The sequence below is a fragment of the Mirounga leonina genome, unplaced genomic scaffold (assembly GCF_011800145.1).
Source record: "Mirounga leonina isolate KUSES-001 unplaced genomic scaffold, KU_Mleo_1.0 Mir_418, whole genome shotgun sequence".
Lineage (NCBI taxonomy): Eukaryota > Metazoa > Chordata > Mammalia > Carnivora > Phocidae > Mirounga > Mirounga leonina.
Window position 1 is genome coordinate 24,019,831 of NW_023270739.1, and position 6,215 is coordinate 24,026,045.

At 39.4% G+C, this 6,215-nt stretch overlaps 1 non-coding gene across 1 annotated transcript; it reads left to right on the plus strand.

The window, feature by feature from the left end:
* Positions 1 to 2,005: 2,005 nt before the first annotated feature.
* On the plus strand, positions 2,006 to 2,110 carry LOC117998967. Its single transcript, XR_004676170.1, has one exon. It is a non-coding gene; the product is annotated as a small nucleolar RNA U13 (small nucleolar RNA).
* The last annotated feature ends 4,105 nt before the right edge of the window (positions 2,111 to 6,215 follow it).

Sequence of the window (6,215 nt, forward strand, 5' to 3'; positions counted from 1 at the left end):
ACCAACATCCCGTTGACACAAGAAAAAAAATATCCTGGAGAGTATTATTTAAATTAGGATTTATCTAAATCATTCATTTTATAGTATTTTTTTTTTAGATGGGCGGGGCAGGGGTGAGAAGGGGCAGAGGAAGAAGGAGAGGAAGAATCTTAAGCAGGCTCCATGCCCAGTCGGGAGCCGGAGGTGGGGCTTGATCTCACAACCCTGAGATCATGACCTGAGCCAAAATCAAGAGTTGGATGCTTAACTGACTGAGCCACCCAGCGCCCCTAAATCATTTAGTTTAAAATAAAGTAGGAAATTCTATATGTTTAGCAAAACTACTTTATAAAGTGAAGTTGAGGGTAAATCTTAATAGATTGTATGGATGTACATAGAGATTTTCCTGTTGATAAGAATTGAAGATACAGCCTCAGAGGCGTAGATGATGAGTGAGAAGTAGCCCCACGTTTTAAAGACAGGTTCTCAAAACATGTACACAGGCCTTACTGTGAAATGGACATTCCAGTCCAGCAACCGTCTCTCCCACAGCCATTAGCAGAGAAGGCCAAAGATTCAGTTGGGCAGATGTATCTTTAGGGGGACTTCACAAGAGGAGAGAGCACAGTAGCATTTCTTCCCTGTGCGCCTGGGACATTGCTCCTCCTACCAGAGCCAAGAGAAGGAGGCAGTGGGAGTGCCCCTTGGAGAACTGGGAGCGCTAGCTGGAAAGCAATGTGGGATTCTCACTCCCTGGCCAGGTGCTTGCCGGGCTGGAAGGACGGGTACACTTGCCCTGTGCTGCTACAGGAGTGGAAGACAAGTGTGTTTTGGGGAGAACCTGACAAGGGTCCCCTGGAGTTTGAGGAGTATAGAGAGATAGTAGACTGGAGGCTACTATCCTAGTGGCTGGATGCGGACAGAGGGTTCTAGCATTCAGCTGGGCAAGAATGCACAATGTTTCCCATGAACCAAGGGGACAAGGTGGAGACTGTCTACCAAATGAGATAAAAGGACAGGCCATGCCATAATGAGAGAAACAGGGAGATTTGAATTTGATGAAAAATTAAAGTGAATTTAGGTTGGACTGAAATTTTCCATAGCTGAAAATGAGACTCTTCTCACATCTGAAAGTGACCCTAAAGGTAAGGGACCTGCCTGAAATGTCACTGGGGGGCAGAGAAGGGAGATCTTGTTTAAAAAGGCAGAGGTGAAGGACCCCTGGGTGGCTCACTTGGTTATGCGTCTGCTTTTGGCTGGGGCCCTAATCTCAGGGTCCTGGGATTGAGCCCCACATCTGACTCCGTGCGTAGCAGGGAGCTGGCTTCTCCCTCTGCCTGCCACTTCCCCTGCTTGTTTTCTCACTCTCTCATTCTCTCTGACCAAAAAAAAAAAAAAAAAAAAAAAGGCAGAGGTGGGAGGGGGCACTGAGCTGACTCAATCAGTTGAGCCCGCGACTCTTGATTTTGGGGTTGTAAGTTCAAGTCCCATGTTGGATGAAGAGATTACTTAAAAAATTAAAAATTAAATAAAATAGGGGTTCCTGGACTCAGTTAAGTGTCCGACTCTTGATTTCAGCTCAGGGTTGTGAGATCCAGCCCCGTGAGATTGAGCCCTGAGTCAGGCTCTGTGCTGAGCATGGAGCCTGCTTAAGATTCTCTCTCTTCCTCTCCCTTTGCCCCTCCCCCCCCAGCTTGTGCCCTCTCTCTCTCCTAAAAAAAATATATATATAAATAAAATTTTAAAAATAAAACAAAGGCAGAGGTGGGAGAAAAGCTGTTTACTGATTATAATTACTGACTCAGCACATTTAATAGAGCAGTTACACCATTTATTTAAAAAGTAATTATTACACCACCTATGGAGTATTCTTTCCAAAACAAAAAAAATTAATTTTGAACCTGAATTTAATCAAGCCTCTTGAACTAACTAGCAGATTATGGGAAAGATGGGAGATGGAAGAACTTGTTAATGACATCAGGAGAATGCCATCAACCAACAGAATATTAGAAATGCCACAGGACAGAACCTTTTGTTGTTCACAAGTGTGATGATTGGGGTTCAGCCACCGTGTGAAATGTGCCTCCCTCAAACCTTGTCACAACATAATTGGCACCTTACCCATCTGATGTGAAAAGGAAAAAAAAATCCCACAGGACAAAATCCCTTTTCTCTTCAACAAACACATGACTTAAAAGAAAAAAGAGAAGGAATTGTCATAAGTTAAAAGAAACCTAAGAGAATGTCTAAATATGTAATATGTGCACTGTGTTGGAATTTTTATTAGAACAACTGTAAAAAGATATTTCTGAGACAATCAGGGAAAGCTGAACTTGCATTGGATATTAAATATATTAAGGAATTTTTATGAATTTGGGAGGGCACGATAATGCTATTATGCTTTTTTTCTTGTAAGTTCTCATGCCCTAGAGAAACATTCTAAGGTATTTATAAGTGAAGAGATATGATGTCTGGGATTCATTTTTAAATACTGTAGGATAAAAGAAAGTAAAGTGTGAATTTGAGGGGAGGATCATGAAAAAAGAATAGTAGAATGGGAATAACTGTTGAAGCTAGGTGATGTGTACATGAATGCTTCATTATACTATTCTATTTTTGTATATGTACAACTTTCTATGGGGCGCCTGGGTGGCTCAGTTAATTAAGTGTCTGACTCTTGATTTCAGCTCAGGTCATGATCTTGAGGGTCCTGGGACGGAGCCTCAAGTTGGGCTCCCCACTCAGTGGGAAGTCTGCTTCTCTCTCTCTCTCTTCCTCTTCCCTCTACCCTTCCCCCTGCTTGTGCTCTCTCTCTCTAAAACAAATAGATAAGTCTTAAAACTTTTTTTTCTATGGTAAAAAGTTAAAAAATTAAAAATTAAATTAAAAAGCTATTTAGATATCAAATATTTTTATTTTTATTTTCTTAAGGTCTGTGGTGTAGCAGAATGGTAAAAAGTTCAAGTGTAGGAGTTAAACTTAGTTTTGAATACTGGCTACAACTGTTATCAGTTATGTGACCTTAGGCAAGCCACTTAACTTCCTAAGCCCCATTTTCCCCATCTGCCAAAATGGGAATAATACCAATGCCTATTATTGTTGCTGCAAGGGTTTAATGAGATAATACATATAAAACTTAACAGAGCACAGGATTGCTGCAAGTATTAGAGAAATCAGTAATGTCTGCAAGGGGGCACAGAGTAAGTGCTAATATTAGCTTAATCAGATTTCATTTTCACTTCTCTCTCTGTTTAAGCTACTATCTTTGATATCATAGTTGCCTTGTTACTTTTAAGTCTGAAAACTGCCATGCTGATGTGAAATGTGCTTAGGCAGAAATCCTCAGGGGTGGGGAACTGGTTTTATATCTCCTCACCTTGGAATCCATCCAGACTTAACCTTTGATCAGTTGGAGTTCTATGATTGCAAGTCACAGAAAACAATTCTGAATAACTTAAGATGGAAAAAAAGAAATCTTACAGCATACAAGGACAGTCTGGACCTGGGAAGGCAGAATTAGGGCAAGCTCAGGAACCAGAAACACTCTAGTAGAGATCTGAGTAACATAAAGCCATAATGTTTAAATTCCTCAGGTCACTACAGTCAGGACGAATGGACTTGAATTATTTGAAATCTCTGTATCACTTTGCTCAAGGTTTCAGTTTCAGAGACAGCGTGGCTGAGTGGCCCCGTTTGGGTCACATGCCCATCCGTGGGTTGGAATGGGGAAGTGGATTGGGTACCTCTAGTGACTGTATCTGGTGATGGACGGATTGATATCTGTGTCAGACCCCTAGTTGTTCCATAATGACCATTTTTCTGTTCTTCCATGGAAATAGGGTTTTAGCTGGCCAACTACCTGCCCAGCCAAATACTCCATTTCCTAACCTCCCTAGAAGCTCCATGAGGCCATGTGATAAAAGTAGAAATATGGGGCATTTCCAGGTTCTGCCCTTAATAGAATTGGAGATATGCTCCTCCTTCCCATGGCTGAAAGAAAAGTACAGTTGCAACAGCTACCTTGGACCTGTGTATGACAGGAATAGGGCCACAAGATTTAGGAAATAAAAATACAGGATGCCCAGTTAAATTCGAATTTCAGATAAACAAGGAAATCTTTTTTAAAAAACTTAAGTATGTCCCAAGCGACTTTTGAAGACAGAGAAGTTCAACATAAATTGTTAAGTGAGAATAGAGCAGGGAGCTGAATAGTATGGATGCACTGTATGTTAATGACCTGTAGGCTAGTATATGTTTAGAAAAGAGTCATTTATGTTTAAATATGACCATTCTGACTGTGATATGAACAATGATTTAGAGAGGAATGAGAGGAAGAGAGGCAAGAGATAATGGTGGCCTAGACCAGTTGGCAGCATTAAGAATGGAAAAGAATAGACAGTTGGTGATATACATTGAATATAAATACATGTGTTTTGGGGATATACTAAATAATTACCAGTGGTTTTCACAGGGTGGGCAGAGAGTAAAAAGATGTGGGAATTTCACATTCTAAGTCATATAACTTCAATAGGAAAGATTGATATTTTTGACTTCCTAGAAATAAGAAAAATTCTGTATGTTTAAAAGTACCATGAAAAGCTAAAAGATGAAGGCAAAGTTGGAAAAATCAATTATAAAATATATTCTGGACAAAGGATTAATATTCCTAATATATAAAGTGCTCCTACAAATCCAAAGGACAGAGATCAGCATACTAGTAGTAAATGAGCAAAAGACATGAAAAGTCACAAAAGAAATGCATTATTTCCAATCAACTGAAAACATTCTACCTTGTTAATCAGAACAGAAGTGCATATGACAACTAGATAGTATTTTCTTCCTAAATTGGCTTTTTTTTTTTTTTTTTTGAAAAGAACAATCTCAATGTTATGTTATGCAATTTCCTTGAGTAAGGTTATCAGAGAGTGGGATTTGGGTTTGGAAGTTTAGTTTGTCTGCAGTGAAGTAGCTTTGGATGATGACAAATCCAAAGGTAGTCCCCAGAGTAGGTCACACTTTATGAATGGGCTTACTGTGGCCGATGAATTGGGAGATCACCGTATCAGGTGGGTTATTAATGTCTAACACAAGTAACAGTAACTATCTGTTATTGAGTATTGAAAATGTGCCACTGGCACATTCTAAAGGCTCACAAAATTCTCCTAGAGGAGGTGCTAATGTCCTTCACGTCCTACCAGGAAAAAGCCCAAGTCTTAGAGAAGTTAAATAACCTGCTAGCTTTTCCGCATTTACATAGGTGGCCATACTGTACTTCATTCACGCATACAATATTAATTAAACATCAAGTATTAGGCAATCGCATTAGAAATGTAAGTACAGTAGTGAACAAAATCCTTCTTTTTGTGTAGCTGATCAGCTAGAGAGAAACAGAGATAGGTAAGTAGGCAATTATAATGTAGCACCCTATGCCATCTCTAAGAAACACACCTCAAACTGGGGGAGGGGGGGTATCAGAGCTGCCTTGTACCGGCTCTTACCGCTCACAAGGGCTGATTGTTCCAGCAGCATTATTCGTAATTGCCCCAAAGTGGGAACAATCAATGTTCATCGACTGATAAATGGATACATAAATGTTGTATATCTATACAGTGAAATATTATTCAGGAATACAAAGAAATGAAGTATTGATATATGCTACAACCCATATGGACCTTGAAAACATGTGCTAAGTGAAAGAAAGCACACACACACACACACACAGAGCATATTGTATGATTCCATTTATGTGACATGTCCAGAAGAAGCAAATCTATAAAGATGGAAAATAAATTAGCAGTTGCCTAGGACAGGGACAGGGAGATGGTTGGAGGTTAGTGAATGTTAATAAGTACAAGGTTTCATTTTGGGGTGATGAAAATGTTTGAAAATTGAGGGTTGTGGTTGCAGATGCACAAATCTGAATATATTAAAACTGATGAACTGTCTGTTTAAATGGGTGAATTGTGTAATGTGTGAATTATATTTTAATAGAAGTTATTTTAAAACAAGTTGATTATGAACATCTCTTCCCAAATTGCATTCAATGACATGTTGGTGGGAGTAGAGTTGCCAGATTTAGCAAGTAAAAATATAGGACAACCAGTTAAATTTGAATTTCAGATAAACAGCAAATACTTTTTTTTTTTTTAAAGATTTTATTTATTTATTTGACAGAAAGACACAGTGAGAGAAGGAACACAAGTAGGGGGAGAGGGAGAGGGAGAAGCAGGCTTCCC